The sequence below is a fragment of the Ochotona princeps genome, chromosome 6 (assembly GCF_030435755.1).
Source record: "Ochotona princeps isolate mOchPri1 chromosome 6, mOchPri1.hap1, whole genome shotgun sequence".
Lineage (NCBI taxonomy): Eukaryota > Metazoa > Chordata > Mammalia > Lagomorpha > Ochotonidae > Ochotona > Ochotona princeps.
Genome location: NC_080837.1, coordinates 50800087 through 50822841, shown reverse-complemented (window position 1 = coordinate 50822841; position 22755 = coordinate 50800087).

Genomic DNA, 22755 nt, shown 5'->3' with positions numbered 1-22755 from the left:
GCAAAGCTTGGGTGAAAAGAGCCCAGACCTTGTTCTTAAATACATTTCCTATCTGTGTGCCCTCCATGTTGGTATCAATCACGTTTCATGGTCTAGATGTGAGAATAAAATACGATGATAAATGTGTAACTGTTATGCTGAATAAGCACAACTCCTTTGATACATTCCCAAAGCAATTCATTTTGTCTCCTACTGAAATCTCAAGTTTGTTCCCTGGAGCTAAGTCCTTCTGTTTCCCAGGATTCACTCTCCATCAGGCTTTATGCCTTTGCTGTTCCTTTACATTGGTGAGTGTAAACAATGGCTATGAAACAGAAACCCATTGGTAGCCTTTCAAACACTGACACCCAGGCCTATCAGAAAAGCAATTATAGCAGGATTTCTGGAGGATGGGACCATGTGTCTGGATTCTGACACCTGTCAAGGTGATTCTAGTATGTAAATTTTATAAACATTGCTTTGTGTAATAAGTCATCTCAGTTTCATTCATCAAAATGCAATATGATTCAGATATAAGGATGCCTAGTTCAGAAGTTTTAACCAATATTCTGAGGCAGTTTGAAAGCTGAATCTTCTTCTCATTGCTTCAGCCAGCTAGGTATGGTTGTATGTGGGCGTACAAGGTGTGATTGACTCCTTGCTTCATTGGCTCCCACCACATTTCTCTCACTCTCAATGGTGCTGCTTCTGGCCGCCGCAGGACTGGATGGCCACAGCCTTCAGGCGAACTCCTGGAACAACACCTATTTCTTGTGATATCTTCAAGTAATGTTTTATCCTGACAGACCTGAGAGTGCAGACTCATCTTCAGTTCAACCATTGTGTCCAGCCTAGCCCACCGCCAAGAAATTTGTTTGTGTCTTGACTTTAAATTTCTAGCAGTGTCAACTACCAGACCACTCTGCTGCACAAGTTTCTCTCAGAAGCTTACACTATGGTCCAGACACACACTATCCTTCCTGATGATAGACAACTATTACTAGGAAACACAGAACATGGCTTCCAAAAGTGACTCCTAAGTCTTCCTTGTATTTCTCATTGCCGCAAATTTATATAGACTCCTGAAGTGGATGAGAGGTTGAGAGCCACAAGACAAGAGTTCTTTTCAAAAATCACTTTTATGTAGTTCAAAGAGTTGCAGAGAAAGTTAAGAGAGGACAGAGAGAGAGATGACTTTCATCCACTGGTTCACTCTTCAAATTGCCACAAGAGCTGAGTGTCAGCCCAGCAGAAGTAGGAGCTTCTTCTGGGTCTCCAATGTGGATGTAGGGCTGTCCCAAGTGCATTGGAGGAAGCTGGATTGGAAATGGAGCAGCTGGGTGGGAACCTGCACCCAGACGAGTTGCCTGCATTCAAATGACTGCTTAAGCTGTTACATCACAAGATTTTTAAGCACTATTTTATGTTCTTATTCTAAAGCAATATGCAGATTTCCAAAACTCTGGCCAAAAAATTCATTTTAGCATTTATATGGAAATCACTTAGCAAACAATGATTTATAAGCAGGTAATAATTATTTCAATTAGCAATTAAAATGCTATCCTATTATAGTGCTAAAAGAGACGATGTAAATATTTGCATTTCTAGTTAGATTGTCTTACAAAAATAAAGCCAATGCCATCCTAGGAAGCATGGGAAACTGAATTTGATTTCTCATTCACTTGAGGCTTATAAATTTCACAAAGATCAAAAGGTTAATATTCTGACATGCGCCCCAAAGCTCCCTTTTGAGAGTTATTTTTTGAAGTAGTTTTTTAGATTCACAAGCAAAAAGAGATTTTTCTCAAGCCACCATGACTTTCCTGCTTTACCAAAATAATTGCAAATCACAATTTTTATTAGATTAGTTATTAAAATAATTTTAACAACTGTTCTAGGGTGTAAAACACAGGGAAAGAAAATATTTACACACTTTTAGAATGAAAAGGTAAAACTTGAAAAATACAAAAGTCCTCTTCTGAATTCCATTTAAAGAAAATCTTTCAGGATTTTTGCCTAACCAGTTACCTCATATTCCTGACTAGTTGATTAAAAGTTAAGCTAGGGGCCCAGCGGTGTGGCCTAGAGGCTAAAGTCCTCGCCTTGAACACCCCGGGATCCCATATGGGTGCCGGTTCTAATCCCGGCAGCACCACTTCCCATCCAGCTCCCTGCTTGTGGCCTGGGAAAGCAGTCAAGGACGGCCCAAAGCTTTGGGACCCAGCACCCATGTGGGAGACCCAGAAGAGGCTCCTGATTCCCGACTTCGGATCAGCGCAGCACTGGCCGTTGCGGCTCACTTGGGGAGTGAATCATCGGACGGAAGATCTTCCTCTCTATCTCTCCTCCTCTCTGTATATCTGACTTTGTAATAAAAAATAAATAAATCTTTTTTTTAAAGAAGTTAAACTAAATTTATGTAAAAAAAGAGTAAAGAAAATGAAATCTATTACTGTGCACATTTGACACGAAAAGAAATATTTTAAACTAATCACATAGGAAAATGTATCAAAAGCAATTTGTTTTGAAAATCCCCTATCGTCGTCCATCCACAGCCTTTTTTTTCCCCCTCAAAGGAAAAGGCCAAATGCATGTTAGGTGATGAAGAAACATGAACAGGATTGATGTCAAGGCACCTTTCCCATTCATTCCGCGACGTTTATCATCCAGAGTGGGGCATGTGGTGGAGCAGTGACAACAGCTGGGCTGATACCCCAGGACCCCAGCCACTCATCATGTACCATTCTTCATCCATTCTCCTGCACTTGTTCACAAATACAAATGAATTCAAGAGGGGAAAAAAAGAATATAGAGAGAACACACATGAACTAGTAAGAAAAACATGTCTGATTTATTCATTTATAATAGTCTGTGGATATGCCTGTGACTGACTGTGTTTATACATTCCTGAATTATAGGAACATAGATAAAGTTTACAATTATTAACCTTCCGGTTCCTTTTCACTTAAACACACTCATGAACTACAGTAGTTGTCAAGTATTGAAAACATTTTTCCATTGTCACTGCTCTAAAAAGCATGGATGCACTACATGAAATAATAAACACAGGGAGCTAATGAGCATATGCCATCATATCTTATTAACTATTCATAGTGTCACTTTATAATTTTCTATTGTCAATATTAGAAGGATTTCTTATTTAATTGGTTGGCTTCATTTTGGGGGATTTTTATGACCAAGAGAATTGAGACCATGAGGATAGTTATTCAGTTCATTACTTGAAATACTATGGATGTGTAATTGCCTGTTGAAATGGCACTATGCTTATCAGTACATTCACACATATTTTTCTTTACTTTGTTAGTCAAACAGGAAAAAAACTAACTTAGATGCTGAGCATTTTGTTAGATTTGTATTAGTGCTATTTCATGACAGAAATATTTTGCTACTGTTATCTTCGTGTTCTTATTCAACTTGAACATCAAGAGATCATTGACAGCACAACTCCCTGTAGGTTTCTCGGTGTGTGAAGCTGTGCGTGCTGCAGTGAGTTTGTGCAGCCATCTTCTACCGGCGCCACACGTGACAGCCGAAGCCGTGAGACAGTGCGGAACTGTCAGTCACAGGACTCCAGGCTCTGTTGTGGTCTCCTCTTGGCTGGGAGAGATTGGACCTATGTTCAGGGAGGGTACTTTTCTCTGCCAAAATTAACTATCATGAGGAAGTATGATGTTGTACAGTGTCAAGTCTTCTAAAAACAAAGTTATCATATCTGTTTCTCATTCTATCATTATTGCTTGATTGATATAAACTTGGTAATTACGAATCCTTGAATATGTGTGCAGTATTCATTATTGACTGGTTTCATACGTGAGGGACTTACTGGAAGATTATATTCCTTGACTTATCTTTGGATACCTCAATATTAAAGTTAACCATTTCAGGGCCCGGCAGCGTGGCCTAGCGGCTAAAGTCCTCGCCTTGAACGCCCCGGGATCCCATATGGACGCCGGTTCTAATCCCGGCAGCCCCACTTCCCATCCAGCTCCCTGCTTGTGGCCTGGGAAAGCAGTTGAGGACGGCCCAATGCTTTGGGACCCAGCACCCATGTGGGAGACCCGGAGGAGGTTCCTGGTTCCTGGCTTCAGATCGGTGCAGCATCGGTCCATTGCAGCTCACTTGGGGAGTGAAACATAGGACGGAAGATCTTCCTCTCTGTCTCTCCTCCTCTCTTTATATTTGACTTTGTAACAAAGTAAATAAATCTTAAAAAAAAATAAAGTTAACCATTTCAAATTAAATTAGTATTTTGTAATAAAAAGGAAGGGGCAAAATAGATTTTTTGTTTTCATCAGCAGTAAATACCCAGAGTGGCTATCACCAACTTGGAGATTATACAGTAAAGAGTCAGTCTCAGTCCCCATTCAAATATGCCATTAAATGCTTTCAATTTTAGCAGTATTTCATAATTATAAGGAAATTTTGGGAACAGATGTTCTTGGCCCATGTAATTTTGTAGGTCTTAATATAAATGTCTTTTTAAATTTTTTTTAATTTATTTTTTTGGTAAACCCAATTTAACCATAAAAAAGGGACATTAAAAGATAATATCAGGGCCTGGTATGATGGATTAGCAACTAAATCCTCATCTTGCATGCACTGGAATCCCATATGGGTGCTGCTTCATGTCCAAACTGCTCCACTTCCCTTCCTTTTCCTTTCTTGTGGCCTGAGAAAGCGAAAGCCTTATGACCCTACACCGGCATGGGAGACCAAGAAGAAGCTCCTGGCTCCTGGCTTTGGATTGACTCACCTCCTGCTATTCTAGCCATGAGTGGAGTGAACCAGTATATGAAAGATCTTTCTCTCTGTAAAATTTGTCTTTCCAATTAAAAAAAAATAATAAATCTTTTAAAAAGATAATATCAGTAAATTAATATCAACTTCATTTAATAATGTATTTCTCTGATATAAACTACTAAAAATGTAGAAGTAACCAACATTTTATAAGCATAATTTTTCATTATGATTTTGATTCATTTTATTCATTGAGACAGTATGGCTTTAAATAGCTGTGTACCTAACATCTGCTGTGTTTTAGGCGATACAGAGGATAAAGCAGTGAAAGCAAAAACAACAACAGAAAACCTCATGTAATTGTTAAAATAACCCTTCCTACCTTTAGCCAAGAATTTGAACAAGGCAACCATTTGAATTTCAAAATAAACCTTGGAAAGGCTTAAACTGTAAGCATCAATTTATAGATGAGAAACAGCTTTAGGGAAACGTGTTGGCTCCAGATAGTAGCGACAGCACAGCGATAATTTTGCATGTTGATATGTCTTACGAAACAAGTGGTGCTAAAGTCAGCAGTTCAGGTGTTTGCGCAGTTGTTACAGCGAAATGTTGTTACAGCAAATGTTCAAGGACCCCGCCTTTCATCACTCTCCTCCGCTATTCTTAATGTGTAGTTTTGTCTTTAAAATTTCAAGACTTCGGGTTTGGCGTAGTAGGTTAGCTGTTAAATCCTCGTCTTGCAGTGCCAGGATCCCACCTATGTGCCAGTTCTATTCCAGACGTCCCTGCTTCCCATCCAGCTCCCTGCTTGTGATCTGGGAAAGCAGTCAAGGTTGGTCCAAAGCCTTGGGACCCTGCACCTGCGTGGAAGACCTGGAAGAAGCTCTTGGCTCCTGACTTTTGATCAGCTCAGCTCCAGCCATTGCGACCACTTTGCGAATGAATCATTGGAGGGAAGATCTTCCTCTCTGCCTCTCCTCCTCTCTGTATATCCGACTTTCCAATAAATATAGAATACATCTTTTAAAAAAAAGAGAATTTCAAGACTTCGCTTCTCCCTCAGAATGACAATTATGACAGGAAGAAAAGACAAATGAAAAGAAATAGAAGTAAAACATTTAAGAATGCAATCATTTCCAAGAAATTATCCATCTGATTTCTTTCTGAATATCACTGACTATAATCTGGTGTTTTGAATCCAGGAGCCAGGAGCTTCTCCTGGATCTCTCACATGGGTGCAGGTCCCAAGGCTCTGGGCCATCGTCGACTGCTTTCCCGGGCCACAAGCAGGGAGCTGGATGGGAAGCAGGGCATCTGGTATCCCACCACTTGCTAGGTGAGGACATTAGCCTCTAGGGTACCATGCTGGTCTGATTTCATTATGTTTTTAAAATATTTATTTATTTGTTTGTTCACTTAAAAGATACAATAAAAGGGAGAGAGGTGAGACAGAGGAAGAAAGTTAGTTCTTCTAGACCCTGGTTCACTCCCTAAATGGGCTCAGCAGTCGCGTTTGGCCCAGTCCAAAGCTAAGGGTGAGAAACTCCATCGGGGTCTCCCACGCTCGGATCAAGGACATGAATGTTTGGGCCATCTGTTACTGCCTTGCCAGATACATTCTCAAGAAGTTGAATTAAAGCTAGAGCAGCTGGAAAGTGAACCAACACTCCAAAATGATCTGCTGCTTTCAAATGCAGTGGCTCAACTCACTGTGTTCTCACACCAACACCTCACGCCCATCTTCATTTCAGTAGTGGCACATTAGATTGAACATCTTTTTATAAATTTTTTTGGCCATCTGCAATTCCCTTTTGATAAAATATAAGTCTGTGTCTTGCCATTTGGAACTGAATTATTTCAGTGTTTTTTTTTTTAACTTGATTCACATCTGCTCTGTTTGCAAAGTAACATACAATGAAAGCATTAGAAATCCACTCACTATTCTCTTTCAAAATTGAATATTTCATTTTTTAAAGATCTATTTGGGCCCGGCGGCGTGGCCTAGTGGCTAAAGTTCTCGCCTTGAAAGCCCCGGGATCCCATATGGGCGCCGGTTCTAATCCCGGCAGCTCCACTTCCTATCCAGCTCCCTGCTTGTGGCCTGGGAAAGCAGTTGAGGACGGCCCAATGCATTGGGACCCTGCACCCGCGTGGGAGACCCGGAAGAGGTTCCTGGTTCCCGGCTTCAGATCGGCTCAGCACCGGCCTGTTGCGGCTCACCTGGTGAGTGAATCATCGGACGGAAGATCTTCCTCTCTGTCTCTCCTCCTCTGTGTATATCTGCCTGTAATAAAATGAATAAATCTTTAAAAAAAAAATTAAAAAAAAAAGATCTATTTATGTTTTTATTTGAAAAGCAGGTTTTACAGAAAGAAAACAGACAGGTCTTCTTCCACTGGTTCATTCCCCAAGTGGCCCAACAGCTAGCTGATCCAAACCTGGGTGCCCTGAGTTTCTTCCCAGTCTTCTGCATGGTTTCAGAGCCCACATTATTCTTCTCTCATTGTTCCTCTTACTAGTATTTCTGATTTTGGCGCTCTTTCAGGTGCTGTATTCCTCAATTGGCTTTGGATTTGGACAGAAGTGTTTGTTTATACTATATTGACAACGTGACAGTGTTCTATACAGAAACATCAAACATTCTTTCCTCTGGCACTTTGTAACATTGCTTTATTAACTTCAGATGATGAAAGTGGAAATGGGAGGATTTTCAGATAACTTTATTGTTTTTTTGCTGTCTTGTATTTGGATTTCTGACTGCTTTATGTGTTTAATTGAATCATACTGCTAGACTACATCTCCAAATCTGTTATCTGCTATTTCTGTTTTACAGATTTTAGCCTAATTATCTTCACTTTTAATTTGGCATTTATTTTTCTGCTATAATTTGCTGTTTCTTTTTCTTTGGAAACAATGAAAAAAATGTTAGTTACATATCCTCTTTTGTGCTATATATCAACTATCCTCTCTTTCATAACTTTACAATCTTTTGTGACTATGCCTATACTGTTAGAAAATTTAATGTCAATAATTTGTTTTTAAGTTGTTTATTGTTTCCATTCTTAGTCCTATAATTTAATTTTTTGCCATTTGGATACAAGCAGTATTAGCCACCTATTGACATTCATTCTTCAATTTGCTTCCTGTCACTTACTTTTAGAGTTATTTTCATTGAAAATATATTTTCATATATTTTTCTACAGCAATTCAAGTTCTTAGAGATGGTTCCTTTTCTCTTTGGGTTATATTTGCTTCAATGATAAATTCATTTTGTATATTTGATTGCTTTCTTTTCCCATTACTATGTTCACATTCATATCTTGTCACTTTTTCCCAGTGATTTCTTTTGCTTAACACAAATAACGCTTCATTTACATTTTGTTGTTGATATGGTACAAGCAAGTTTGTGCAGTGTTTCTATCTTCTTTTCCTAAATTATTCATGTGCATTTAGTGGTTAATGTCTATACTAAGAGTACCGGGGCTGAGAGAGCACATGTGTAGTGAAGAAGCTGACTTCAACTTTGATGATCAAATGCTGTGTCTGTCCTTTTCTTCCCTTACTTGAGCTGGGACTAATGATGCTTGTGTGCCTCCTTGTCTGGAGTGGAATGTCTGTGGGCTTTAAGCAGCAGTAATATTTGCAGACTCCTGGGATCCAGTGCTACCGACAGTGCAACACTGGTCTGCTCTTCCCCTCTCACAGGGTATTGTTTTTGTTTTTGTTTTTCTAATGGCTACTTCTACTCACCAAATCAGAAGATGGAAGTAATTCATGGAAGGTTATTTTTAGTATTAAGAATTTCAGAATGGGTTAACACCTAAAGTAATGTGAGGTACACACTCACTAGGGCCGAATGGATTCTGAAAGAACAATGCAAGGCAGCAGCTGTAGTCACCTCTCGCAGTCTGCATTCAGCATACTCTTTTATTATTTTGGCAGCGAGATGAAGGGAAGAAGGAGAGTCCCAGGTGCTTTCCGTTGGCTTCTTGAGAATAACTCTAATTCACTGCATTTAAGAACCAGTGTATGGATTCTATTAGTTATCAAGGATATCCTCTTGTCTCTATATATCCTGAGAGAGGGAGTGCATACACATATACGGACATGAGGGCCTGTAATCTCACTTGAACTATTATGAGGCAGAATGAAGTATGACTTTGCAGATCCATTGACTTCTATGAAAACAATACTAATGAATGAATATGGTGATATTTCAGCTGTCAAAGCATCAATTCATAATGAGTATCATAATAACTGCCAGAAATTCTACATTTATCTGTCCCTATAAAGTGAATAAGGTTTTCCTGGGAAGGCTGGGTATAAGGGTGAGAATCATGTATCTATCAGGGTGGTAGATTCCTTCCTGAAAGCAACAAGCCTCCCTGAAGCTTGGATGATAAATGTTTCAGACTTGGAGACTGGGTAAAAGACTGAATCATAATACTGACAACTAGGTTAGGTGTCCCTGTCTCAGATCTAGAAATATTTTTCTGAGGTGTGTGAAATTATCACTAATTATCTCTACATCAATTTCATTTCTGTAAAACTGATAATCAAACCATTGCTGTTATAGAATCTTTCAATGTAGCGCTCCTAAACTTCAACACTATTGGCATTTAGATCAGAGAATTCTTTGCGGTGGTAGGTTATCCAAAGTTAGCCAACTTTGTTGGTCTGTATTCACTAAATCCAGTAGCACCCTTTTGCGTCCACCCCATCTCCCTTGTGGTGGGAAGTAAGCATCTCCAACATGCTGCAGAGTGTTCACTGAGGACTAAAACCTCCAACCGAGACCAACTGGAATTAATGCCTATCTGTTATAAGTGTAAACCCCTTGCCTTTGACGAAGAATAGCACCACCTGGCCTGCACCACTTAGGGATCAATTCTTTACTTTGAAATGTGGGGCTTCATTTGCATTTCAGACTGTTTCACTGACACTGGTAAGTCTTTTCAGGGTCTGATGCTTCCAGACCTACATGGCTCAAGATGACGTAAGAGAGGAACTTTGTGGCATCTCCAATGGAAGAGGATAATTTGTAGAGGAATTGTCTGAGTAAAATGTAGTGAATACCTCCCAAGATCGACAAACCTCTGAGTCCCTGTGCTCCCTTCCATACAGTCCACTGAAAAAGCCTGCCACCCCAACCTCTTTCTCTGCTGCTGGGATGGAAGTCCTCTCGAGTCAGTTAGCCTAGCGGAGTAAATCCATAGGACCAAAAATAAGTAAAGCCAGCACAAGAATTAATGAAAACAGTGTGAGACAAATTTTAAACATGCAGAGCCCTAAACCTGATGGTTCTATCTCTTTATGTTTGACAGAGCACCAGAAATCTCAATTTAAAAAAAAAAAAAGATTTATTTATTTTAACTGGAAAGTCAGATTTGTAGAGAAGGAGAGACAGAAAGAAAGATCTTCCATCGGCTGGTTCACTCCCCAAGTGGCCACAAAGGGTGGACCTGAGTCAGTCTGAAGCCAGGAGCCAGGAGGTCTTTCAGGTCTCCCACGTGGGTGCCGGGTCTCAAGCCTTTGCGGTGTCCTCTACTGCGTTCCCAGGCCACAAGCAGGGAGCTGGAAGGGAAGTGGAGCTGCCAGGATATAAATCAACAGTGCAGTGCATGCAAGGCAAGGGCTTTGGCCTCTAGGCTACCACGCTGGGCCCCAGAAATCTGTTTCTAAAGCATGCTACATGTTTTTGATGTTCATGGCCTCAGAACCAGGTTTCAACCCATATTTTATCACTTTAGTAATCGATGTGCTGCTGCCTAAAAAGATAAAATATGTGCTTCACATTTAAACCAGAGCCTTTAGAGTTTAGAGAGCTCCAATTCACTCACAGCAACATAGAGAAAATAAACAGATAAAAAATCTAAAGTGAGACTGGCACGATGGCTCAGTTGGCTAATCATTAGCCTGCAAGTGTCAGCATCACATGCAGGCACAGGCTTGTGTCATGGCTGCTCCACTTCCCATTTTACTCGCTGCTTTTGGCCTGGGGAAGCAGTCAAAGATGGCCCAAAGCCTTGGGACCCTGCACCCACGTGGGAGACCTAATAGAGGCTCCTGGCTTGGTTTGGCTCAGCTCCAATGGTTGCTGCCGTGTGTGAAGTGAATCGGTGGAAGGAACATCTTTCTGTCAATGTGTCTTTGCAATAAAATAAATAAATCTCTAAAGAAAAAAAAGTTCAAAGCAGCAATTCTTTGATGATACCTCTTTCCATCCCAAAACTGCTACTGGTGCTGCATCACAGCTGGCATCAATGCTGACGCTGCATTTTTCCCACTGGGCATCCCTCATCTTCTCTGCTGTGACTTCTGGGTCTCCCTTGCTAGGCCTATTGCAACACTGGCAGAGCTTAGGTCCCAGAGCAAACCAGAAAGTGCTCCCTGTGGACACTCATACGGCTGAGACCTTTGGGCTGATTTTTGAAACTGAACAAACAGGTCTGACTTTTTCTTATTATTCTATGGTTCTTTCTTTTTTCTGTCACCAGTTCTTTCTTAAGGATCTTTCATCCATGGCTATTATTTTTCATTGACTTACCCCCTCTCTGTTTTATGGTTCAAATTTTGTACATGTAAGGATTTATCAAAATCCTGTTTCTCTTGTTTTTGCTTACTCCCTGGGAATACAAGCTCATTCTCCTGTCTAAACCATTGCCATATCTGTGGCAGAAATATTGGGACAATCCAATAACCTTGTGTAGGGAGCTATGGCATGTGCATGGAGTCCTCCCTTTTGTTGGAGGACAGAGATATGAGGCTTTTATTTAGTAAACATTGATACATCATGTCACTTCACGGAAAACTTAGTTTACCCAAGAAATGACGGGAAAAGGGCATGCATTACATTATAAATGTGCTAGATTGTTCCTGATCTCAGGGCCAATGTTAGAAGAACACTTTGAAATGAATTCAAGCAAAATAATAAATCTGTTGGTTATTGGGGCAGTCTAAATTTTTTCTGCAATCCAATAATCCAAAAGCAGATAACTGCTGGATAGTCATCTGGAGACAAGAAATGACAGAGAGCTAAAAGCAAGTGCTGTTTTGTTTCCTGTAATTTCCAGCCATTTTTCTTTCATACCCATTGTAAATTGACAGATGGGAGGGATGGCTGGGATTATAAATGAGTATTTAGGAAGACACTTCTTATCTTTTTACTAGAGGGAGGCAGATGTCAGTATGCCAATAAAATTAAAAACAAGGAAGAAGAAAGTGAAAAGCAAAAATAAATGGAGTCTCTTATAATTTTTTTCAGATAAAATTAAAGTATTCTTTCATAGCGTACTGACTAGCATATGAAAACAAATTCTATTTGAAAGGGCTGAAAAAAACCTTTATGGTATGAAGCTTTAAAAAAACACATTTGGGAAATTCCATTCACTTTGATTGAGTTCTACCTCTAGTAGTGAGTGTAATTTATGCACAAGTATATGAGAAAAGCAGCCACATGAAAGCATTTAAAACCTTTGATGACACCTCATGGCCAGTTCTCCTAAAGTAACACATGGACGTTTAAAGTTTCCCAGGCTGTTCACTGATAACATTTCTCAGTTCATATGGAAGAGAATCAATGAGTTTCACAACCACTTTGTTCATTGATAAGAGACAGGCGGGGAAAGAGATTAGAAATAAAGTCAGAATATTTCAAGTCTCCACAGAGGAAATATTTTCATCTGCAGATTAGATTATGAACACTGATATGGTGGCACTCTACAATGTGGGTTTGGCTGATGGACCAGGGGAATCTTTTGAGTCTAGAGCTTTGGGAATGAAATCCAGGAAAGTGCCCATGACAATTATCATTGCTTTTTGTGATCTGTCCTTTGTTATTATGTTCAGATTGATAGTATACTTTCTGCTAGACCAGTGGCCTGTGCCAACAGGCCAGAGAGATAACACTAAAGTGAGATTTTTGAAGACGGCAAACAAAATGTGTATCAGGTGAAAATGACAAGACTGTACCGATAACTGGCATAGTAAAATGAAATCCATTCCCAATGTCCCTGAACAATAAATGTAGCATCAGAATGTGCTGTTCCACAGGCATGTTGGTCAAAATTGATGAGACTTCAAAGTTCTTATACTCTTTCCACCACTAACAAACATGTTGGTGACTTTATGGTCTTAAATTTTATCTTTTGTTCCTTAAATTATATTTCACACCATGTAAATGTATTTTATGTGTTTCCATGAAATATAATTTTATGATATATGTGAGACATATAATGATGAGTTTGCTTGCTGTTGTGCTGCAAATATATTAGCCCATCCAAAGTCACATTCGTTGCAGAAACTTGTCCATTTTAACCACAATGGGAAATCATTCAGTTGTTAAATGAGAACCTATGATGTTGGGAATACTGTGCTTTCGATTGTGAAGGTTATAAGGAAACCTAGAAGGGGCCAGGTTGTGGTATAGCACACAAACCAACAGCCCTGCAGTGCTGGCGTTTCAACTGAGCACTAGTTTGTGTCTCAGTTTATGTCCCAGCTGATCTACTTCTAATACAGATTACTACTAATAGCTTGGAAAAATCATTGGAAGATGAAATAAGTGTATGGCCCTCTTGCCACTATGTGGTAGGACCGTATGGAGCTCCTGGCTTTTATCTGACACAGTCCTAGCTAGAGGAAAGATTTCTCTCTGTCTCTCCTCTCTTTCCCTCTTCCTGTGCAATTCTCACTTCCAAAATAAACAAATATTTAAATGGAAAAGAAAGGCCCAGAAATTAACCCTGCTCCTCACAGTATTATTCATTTAGGTTGAAAAATAAAATAATTTTCCATGAATTTCAACATTTGTATGTATAAAGTTTGAGGCAGATTGCTAACATGTAACTGATCATATAGCTTCAATCAGAGAAATTTTTGTAAATAACCCAGGTTTAAAAGTGATGCAGTGTGGTCAGTGCTGTGGTACAAAGGATGATGTGGTACAATGAGGGCAATTCTGCAATGAGAGCATCCGTGCAAACACTGCTTTCAGTCCTGGCTGTTCCACTTGTGATCCACCTCCTTGCTGAGCCAGGGAAGACAGGGGAAGATGGTTGGAGGACTTAAACTCCTTGGCTCCTGGCTTAGCCTGGCCCAGTTCTTACATTTGCTGCCATGTAGGGAGAGAACCAGCAGATGGTAGATCAATTTCTGTATCTCTGTCTTTGTAACTTTCAAAAACCAAGTCAATTATTAAAAAAAAATAATAATAATAAAATAAGACAACAAAAACTAAGGCAATTGTAATGAGTATAAAGAAGTTTGAAGGTCTGTGTTGATTTGTAACTAATTTGAGTTGTGATTTGGTTGTATGAGAAAGAGGAAACTTGGGTCAAACATTTGGCACAACAATTGAGGCACCGCTTGTAATACCTGTGTTCTGCACTGGCATACTAGGTACGAATCCTGGCTTTGCTCCTGGTTCCAACTACCTGCTAATACAGTAAGTGATGGCTCAGCTAGGGAGTCCCTGCTAACCATTTGGGAGAAAACTTAGGTCCCAAATTTGATCTCATCAAGCCTAGACTGTAACACATTTGTGGATTGAAGTAGTAGATGGAAGTTCTGTCTCTCTCCACCTTTGTCTCTGCCTCAGTGTCTCTTTATCTCTGTGCTTCTAAAATAAGTAAAAAGAAAACTGATCCTATTTTTAAGCATAATACTATATTGTGACAAAACTGGCAAATTTCCATGTTATTAGTTGATCTTTCAGAATGCTTAGCTGTAGAGAAATTGGTCTTAAAATGTTTCTTCCAATATGCTTCAACATTGCATTGTATAAAATATGCTGTTTTCAAAAATAGACTGTGCAATGTACCCTTGACTAGGAAATGCTCCATGAAGGAAATTATGCCCTCTACATGGTTGGGGTTCCTGAATATTTCCAAGGAACATGCATTATCTCCCAAGTATAGATGTTCCCATTTTGTAGATATGCAGGGAAGGTTTTTTTCCCGTGGAGTTTCCAGTAACAGTTCTGAATCTGTTGCAAAGACTGGTGTCCCTTTTCTATATAAGAATCTCCAAACTGTAACCTTTGGCTCAAATGCTGCTAGTGACCTATTCATGATTCTATGGAACATCTAGGGCTAATTTTACAGTTTGTTTAAAACATCAGAAGGAATGTACAAGAGAAGAATGGATAATGTGGAAAGCCTAAAATATTGTTGATCCATTTAGACTAAGTAGGTTAACTGTAGTTTTAAAACTTCAAGGTGATTGGAGCTGGTGGGGTAGCTCCATAGGCTAACCCTCGAACTGCAAGTGTCAGCATCCCATGTGGGCACTGGTTTCTGTTTCAGCTGCTTCGCTTCTGATATTACTTCTAGCTTGTACCCTGGGAAGGCAGCAGAGGATAGCCCAAGTCCATGGGTCTATGCACCTACATGGGAGATCTGGAAGAAGCTCCTGGCTCCTGGCTTCAGATCAGCTCAGCTCAATTCATTGTGGCAGTTTGGGGAGTAAGCTAGAGGATGGAAGACAATCTCTCTCTCTTCTCTTTCTGTAAAATCTGCCTTTTTCATTAAAAACAAAATAAGTCTTAAAAATAATTCAAGGTGATTTTTATGTAAATTAATGCAATAATTTGTGTAGGGTTAGGGAGCTGTAAGTCCTTCAGTAACTTATGTTGGACCAACTGTATGATGATGGAGACTGATGGTCAATTCCGTGGACATTAATGTCTGAGTCAGGGAGAGATGATAGAAAAAAAAAAGAAGAAAATTGTCCACTCTTCCTCCCTTGTACTTACAAAGACATGTAGAAGAAGAGAACTACAGGCAACACTTAATTTTACTTTCCTTGTAAATATTTACTTTTTTGAAAATTTAAGGTTGCCGAGAAAGAGAGAACAGATAGAGTGAGAGTTCTTCCTTCTGGTTCTAATCCCCAGAGAGCCCCAGATGCCTGAAGCTAAAGAAAAAAAACCTGGAATTCCCTCCAGATTTTCCATGTGGGTGGCAGAGGGCCAAATATTCAGGCCATCTTCTGTTGCCTTTCCATGTCATTAACAAGAACTTGAATATAGTGGAGCAACAGGGACTAGAACTAATATCCGTATGAGAGGCTGGCATCATAGGAAGTTCAATTTACCTTACAACCACATCCGTCCCAGTAAGTGGCATTTTAGAAGTAGATATAAAATATGTATGTTTCTTTTTTTTTTTTTTTAAAGATTTATTATTATTGGAAAGCCGGATATACAGAGAGGAGGAGAGACAGAGAGGAAGAACTTCCATCCGATGATTCACTCCCCAAGTGAGCTGCAATGGGCCGGTGTGCGCCGATCCGAAGCCGGGAACCAGGAACCTCTTCCAGGTCTTCCACATGGGCGCAGGGTCCCAAAGCTTTGGGCCTTCCTCGACTGCTTTCCCAGGCCACAAGCAGGGAGCTGGATGGGAAGTGGAGCTGCCGGGATTAGAACCGGCGCCCATATGGGATCCCGGGATGTTCAAGGCGAGGACTTTAGCCGCTAGGCCACGCTGCCGGGCCCAAATGTGTATGTTTCTATCACAAATGTGTGGAGAAGCAATTCTGAGCGAGGGCAGGCTTCACTGGAGGAAAGGATTGTTTTAGAATGAAGCCAGGATGCATCAAGATATGGGTAATTTTAAGGAGATGTTGTGACATACAGAAAATAGAATGAAAAGGTCTAGAATACACGAGACACAGTACAGCATAGTTAAAATGGTTATGTGCAAAGACCTGAAGCTCCAAGAACCTTGCATGTTTCTGCTGTTAAAGAGAGACCAAAGGAGGTAACTCAGAACCAGTTGGTTTTTTCTTTTGTATCTTTAGAATTTCAGTAGGCAACTGGAAGATTGTGTGCATGCACATTATATGTAATACGTTCTCAATACTTTTAGTAAATGCATATCTAAAGCACAAATGATAGCAAAGATTTCACATGCCATGTTTCGCATGAAGAAATCAATGACTAAAATGATGGCTTCTTGTTAAAAGAAAATTTTTCATTAGGATCACAAGGACTGCCTGAAAAAGAGGTTGGAAGGGTACATGGAAATTGTTTGCGTTACAACTTCACGTTTTTTTGTTTTGTAGATTTAAAATTCTTATGTAAAAATGTGATTATAGCCTTAAGAAAGCCACTTGATTTATACTATCATCTACAAGAATAGAAAATCTAGGTGAATAAAATGTAAAGGCCATACGTTAATTAATACATTAATGGATACATTAATCTATTTTGAGTAGACATTTATCTGCTAAGGTAATTTAATCGATAACTAGTACCCTTCTCACTGCCCCAAGCACATATGATTTCCCCGGTAAAGGTAAGAAACATCTAAAATGATATTATGCCAAATTTTTCACAATCTCTTGCAGAAAATGAAAGCATAGAAATGATTTCTTAATTTATTTTATGAAATACAATAATATAGATAATGAATTCACTAGTAGAATGGATAACTGTTTTTTTTTAATGAAAAATACCGAAGTACTGCAAGAATGAGGAACAAAACAGTTTCTATTCACATTGGTAGCTATGTAAAATCTTCTAGCCACTGTGGAAGAGAGTTTCCCAGTTCTTTATAAAACCAAAAATTTTCTTACCAGGCAGCCCAGAAATTGCACTTCTAATAACACTCTTAATCAGTTATTAACTAAACTGATGTAAAAATGTATGTCCAGACCAAACAACCTTTAAATGTTTACAGCAACTCTATTGTTAAGTACATGGCCAAACTAGAATAGCTTAAGGTGAATAATTAGAATCAAAATTTTAAAAGCAATATTGATTTATGATCCTAATTACAAAGTTATTTTACATAAAACCATACTGATGGGGCCCGGCACTGTGGCCTAGCGGCTAAAGTCCTCGCCTTGAACATCCCGGGATCCCATATGGGCGCCAGTTCTAATCCCGGCAGCTCCACTTCCCATCCAGCTCCCTGCTTGTGACCTGGGACCCTGCACCCATGTGGGAGACCCAGAAGAGGTTCCTGGTTCCCGACTTTTTCTTCACTACTGAGACACAGGTGGTTATCAATTTAGCAATCATCAACTAGTATGAGACAGTCTAACACAGGTTTTCATTACTATCAAAGCAACATATTGTTTATCAAAAAAATTACCAGCTTGGGTGAGGGTCAGACGTAAGTTCATAATGTCATGATTATATCTATCGTTTCTTAATTTTTAAATGACACAAGAAAAGTATACTTATGCGTAGGATACATTTTGGAGGGACGCAGTTCAGTCCATAACAAGAGAGATTTACATATCTTAAAAGAGAGGATGATTTTTTTAAGGTGAAGAATTTATAGAGCTTGCACCAGAGAGAAAACTGTGAAATATGTCATGGCAGACAGGTTCCTGTGTATGAAAAGCGACTGTGAAGAGTAGGTTTCAATCAGCAGAAGGAAAAGGTCTAAAACGATCTGAGCATCATTGAGATTGGATGCCTCAGTTGCAATGAGCTGATTGACAGCTAAATTGATTCCCTACTCCAAATTCTATCTTACGAAGAACTTGGAGCCATAGATAGCATAAACCTGGAGAAATCAACCAAACACTAACATCACAAAATTGCTCTAAGCTGTATTCGATTGTCTGCAAGTTAAAAGCAGTCCAGAATCAAAATTTCAGAGTTTTCTTTTTTTTCTTGGAAAATAAAGATATGGCCTGGTATGGTAGCCTAGTGGCTAAAGTCCTTGCCTTGCTCACGCCGGGATCCCACATAAGCACTGTTTCTAATCTCGGCGACTCTGTTTCCCATCCAGCTCCCTGCTTGTGGCCTACAAAAGCAGTCGAGGACGGCCCAAAGCCTAGGGACTTTGCACATAGGAGACCCGGAAGAGGCTCCTGACTGCTAGCTCCTGGCTTTTGATCACCTCAGCTCTGGTCATTGAGGCCACTTGGGGAGTGAATCACCAGACGGAAAATCTTCCTGTCTTTCATGTTTGTATATCTGACTTTCCAATAAAAATTTTTAAAATCTTAAAAAATAAAAAATAATTATGTACTTCAGTTTAAGGACTGAAGTTTAATACTTCTATAATAAAAAAAAGATTATATTTCAAGGCAGCATGAATTACAGCTAACTAGCTGTAAAAAGAAAACACAGAAGATGAATATCACTGAGTACAAGGAAGGTTGTGAAATGGATAGTTGGGAAGTAAGACTTTTCTCCAAGTTAGGTACATGCTGCTATAACGAGTGAGTGAGTTTGAGGAAGGACCATGTGTGGTCCATCATGCATCCAGTGGGAATAAAGCTCTCAAGGGTTAGCAAAGGTCTTAGAGTGGCCCCAAGAGAACGAGACACACACTGGTGCCAAGGAAGTAACTGTGGATCATGTTTCCTGTGGGAAGCAGATAAGAACAGGCAGATAAACTCTGACTGCATTTTAGAAATATTTTCCACTGCAGAGATATTTCGAAATTAAAAACTCATGTCAGAAACAAATTATGCAAAGAACTCACTTTAAACAAATCTACGTGTCTATTATGATGGCTGAAATTGAATTCTTGGATGTTTAAGGCTGGAATCATGGTGAACAGTTTCAGAGAAGAGATTACATTCCCACAACAGGCCAGCTTTTTTTTCTTAATGTTTCTATCTTACAAAAAACACACTGAACCAAAATCCTTTGTTTTGCTTTAATCCAATATTCAACTCATCTTTGAAAAATACAAGTCCAAATTTAATAATTAAGTTCCAAGCATTAAATACAGTTACAGCTGTGGAGCAACTGTTAAATAATCTGACACCGTGTCTCCAAAACTCTAAATCTTACCTCTACTAAAAATCTTGGACTATTAATTACGGGAAGTTGGAAGCTTGGGGAGCTGGGTTATTGTCCGCCAATATAACTTGGCAGATTGGTTCTGGGTCCTTTGAAGTTTTTGAAGTTTCTCTATTTCAATGGATGTCATTGGATAAGGTGTGGCTCAATATATCAAAAACATTTTTCATGTCATACCCAACTTGTTACCAACTTTGTATAAAACTTTCATCGTATTGTAGATGCCCAGGAAGTCTGTTTACTTTGTCACTTTTTAAAAATTATCTATTTATTCATTTATTTTGTCGGAAATGCAGATTTAGAGAGAAGGGGTTGCAAGGAGAAAGATCCATCTGCTGGTTCACTCCCCAAAAAGCCCTAACAGCCAGAGCTGGGCTGTTTCAAAGCTCTGAGGCAGGAACCAAGAGCTGTTGCTGAGTCTTCCACGTGGGGGGCAGGATCCCAAGGCTTTAGGTCATCCCCTAACTGCTTTCCCAGGCACAAGCATGTATGGAAAGTTTGCAGCCAGGAGATGACCGGTGCCCCTATGGAATCCCAGGACTTACAGGTAACGATTTAGTTACTCAGCCATCGCATGGGGCCCCAGTTTGTCATTTAATATATCCATATCATCCATCTCAAGGTCATAAACCAAGAGTGATTCTGTGAGTTATTTTTTGATCTTTTGTGTAAAATATGCAGAGATGAGCTATGTTAACCAGGTTTCTTTCCTTGGAGTTTGGATTTGGAAAATTAGCAAACTGAATAAGTAGAGGCACTAGAAGTAGAGATATACCCCAAAAATGTGCCATGGAGGAGAGTAGATTCAACTATTCAACATTATGTAAAATGAACAAAAAGGAAGTAGAGTGTATGCTTACACAGAACCAACTGGTTTAGAGAAGCCATTTGAGTAGGGAAGTGAAATGAAGCAAAGGGCCAATAGGACCACATGGCTCTGCCTGAGTTTGTGGCATCGTTTAAAACTGTGCTCTTTCCTCCTGCCCACCAGCCTAAAGTGGGTTTATTTTCCAGGTACCACTTTATGATATGTTCTTTCTTATGTTAACCACATATAGTAAATGTGCTACCCATTTACTAGCAATTAAATAGTTGGTTTTCATCCCATTTTCATGGTGAAATGCTTCTGTAAAAATAACTTGCTTTGCACTATAAAAGTAGATGCTATCGGTGAAAATATAGCATTTACAAAGAATCTCTATCTGAGGAGTCCAGTGAGTGAAAGGACTCTATCAGTAGAGAAGAGACAGAAGTGTCAACAAGTCACTGCACAGCAACTAAACAATAAATTAAGAGGTTTTTCTCTAAAGGTAAGTGTAATCTTTTGTTCTCACTATGACTCATTGAGAGAAATTCATGGGTCAAGTCGCATAAAATGAAGGATTTCATGATCTAATAAAACACATCCATCAAAAGGCTATATCCAAAAAATACCAACTTTGAGTTATGTAGAAGGATATCATAGTTGACGGTAATATTCAAATTAGAACACAAAACAAAATGTGAACAATGCATCTGGGGAAATACCTAGGACACTCAGCCAGTTGATATATATGGATGGTCGTGATCAATGTAACAGAACTCAAATAAAGGCATATGGATTTTAGATTTGATATTGTGCTTCAGAGTGTCTTTGGAAACACTATTTTACTAAAAACAAAAGCAAAGTATGTTTTTAAAATGTTATTGATAATCATAGGTTTTCTTTTTTTTTTTTACAGTTTTTTTTAATTAATTATTTTGCATTATGTGACAGTTTCATAGGCTCTGGGAATTCCCCCACCCCTCCCCACACCCCTCCCCCCTGGTGGATTCCTCCACCTTGATGCAGTATTACAATTCAAATTCAATCAAGATTCTTTCCTAATCATAGGTTTTCTTAAGCTACAGTAAAAAATAAGAAACATATCAACCTGAATTTCCGAAAAAAAAAAAAAAAGCATAAATAGGGCCCAGTGCAATAGCCTAGCAGTTAAAGTCCTCCCCTTGCATGTGCTGGGATCCCATGTGGGCACCAGTTCTGGTCCCGGCAGCCCTTCTTCCCATCCAGCTCCCTGTTGTAGCCTGGGAAGGCAGTCAAAGACGGCCCAAAGCCTTGGAATCCTGCACCCGCATGGGAGACCCATGGTGGAGGCTCCTGGCTCCTAGCTTCAGATCACTGTACCGCCAGCCATTGCAGTCACTTGGGGGGTGAATGATTGGACAGAGGATCTTCCTCCCAGTCTTTCCTCCTCTCTGCATATCTGACTTTGCAATAAAGATAAAATAAATCTTTTTAGAAACGGGGTAAATAAAAAAAAATAAGATACAGTAATTAATAAACCGGAAAAGAAAGGAGACAAGTTGATAAAATTATCATGAAGCATGAATTTACACTATCTTAATAGATGATGTGTGGGCATAAAAGGGCATGCAGGTTTAACTCTTATGAGATATTTTGTAGACATCCGGACATAGCTAGGAATTGGTGACTGAAAACCGTAAGAAATTACAGGTGGTGTGGAGGCTCTGTAAACAGACATCCAGCTATTATTTGCCCTAGATCCAATTAACTGCCTGTTTCTAAGTTTTCTCATCTACGAAAGAGGAAAAGCAATAGAATATAAATCATATATTAGTACAAAAAATTAAACAAGTCAGACAGTCCAGCATCCTATTGTCTACATATTTCCAACAGTTTCATTAGGAATCCATTTTTCGTCTGGAAGCAGGAATGCATATTGCATTATACCCCCACATCAGGATGTGGTAGCAATGTCGGGGTACACTGAAATAAGAGACTGATGGAATCATGATTCCTTACGAAGGACTATACTATTGTAGCAAAACGGGGAAAATCTGTTGGAGGGTGGGAGTTTGGCAGGGGAATCCCGGTCTATATGAAATTGTACCACATAATTCAAAAATTCAAAACAAAAATATAAATAGATACATAAATAAAAAATAAATAAAAGATGAAGGTATGGTACCTAGGATAATACCTTGGGTGTAATAAAGTATTCAGTGGATTGAAACCATCACTGTAACATGGCTACTGTCATGACCGCTGCTGCCCCTTCAACTCCTAATGCTACCACTACAGTCCTACGAAGACTCCATTTTAGTACTATCAGAGTTTGAAATTGTATCTGTAAAAAACAATGTTTTTCTTTGTTAGTTTTTCAGCATGGGGTAGAGGGCAGAAAAGAAATCCGATGTGTACATTTTAGCAAGGCATACGACAAATTTTCTCAAGATACACCTTTTTG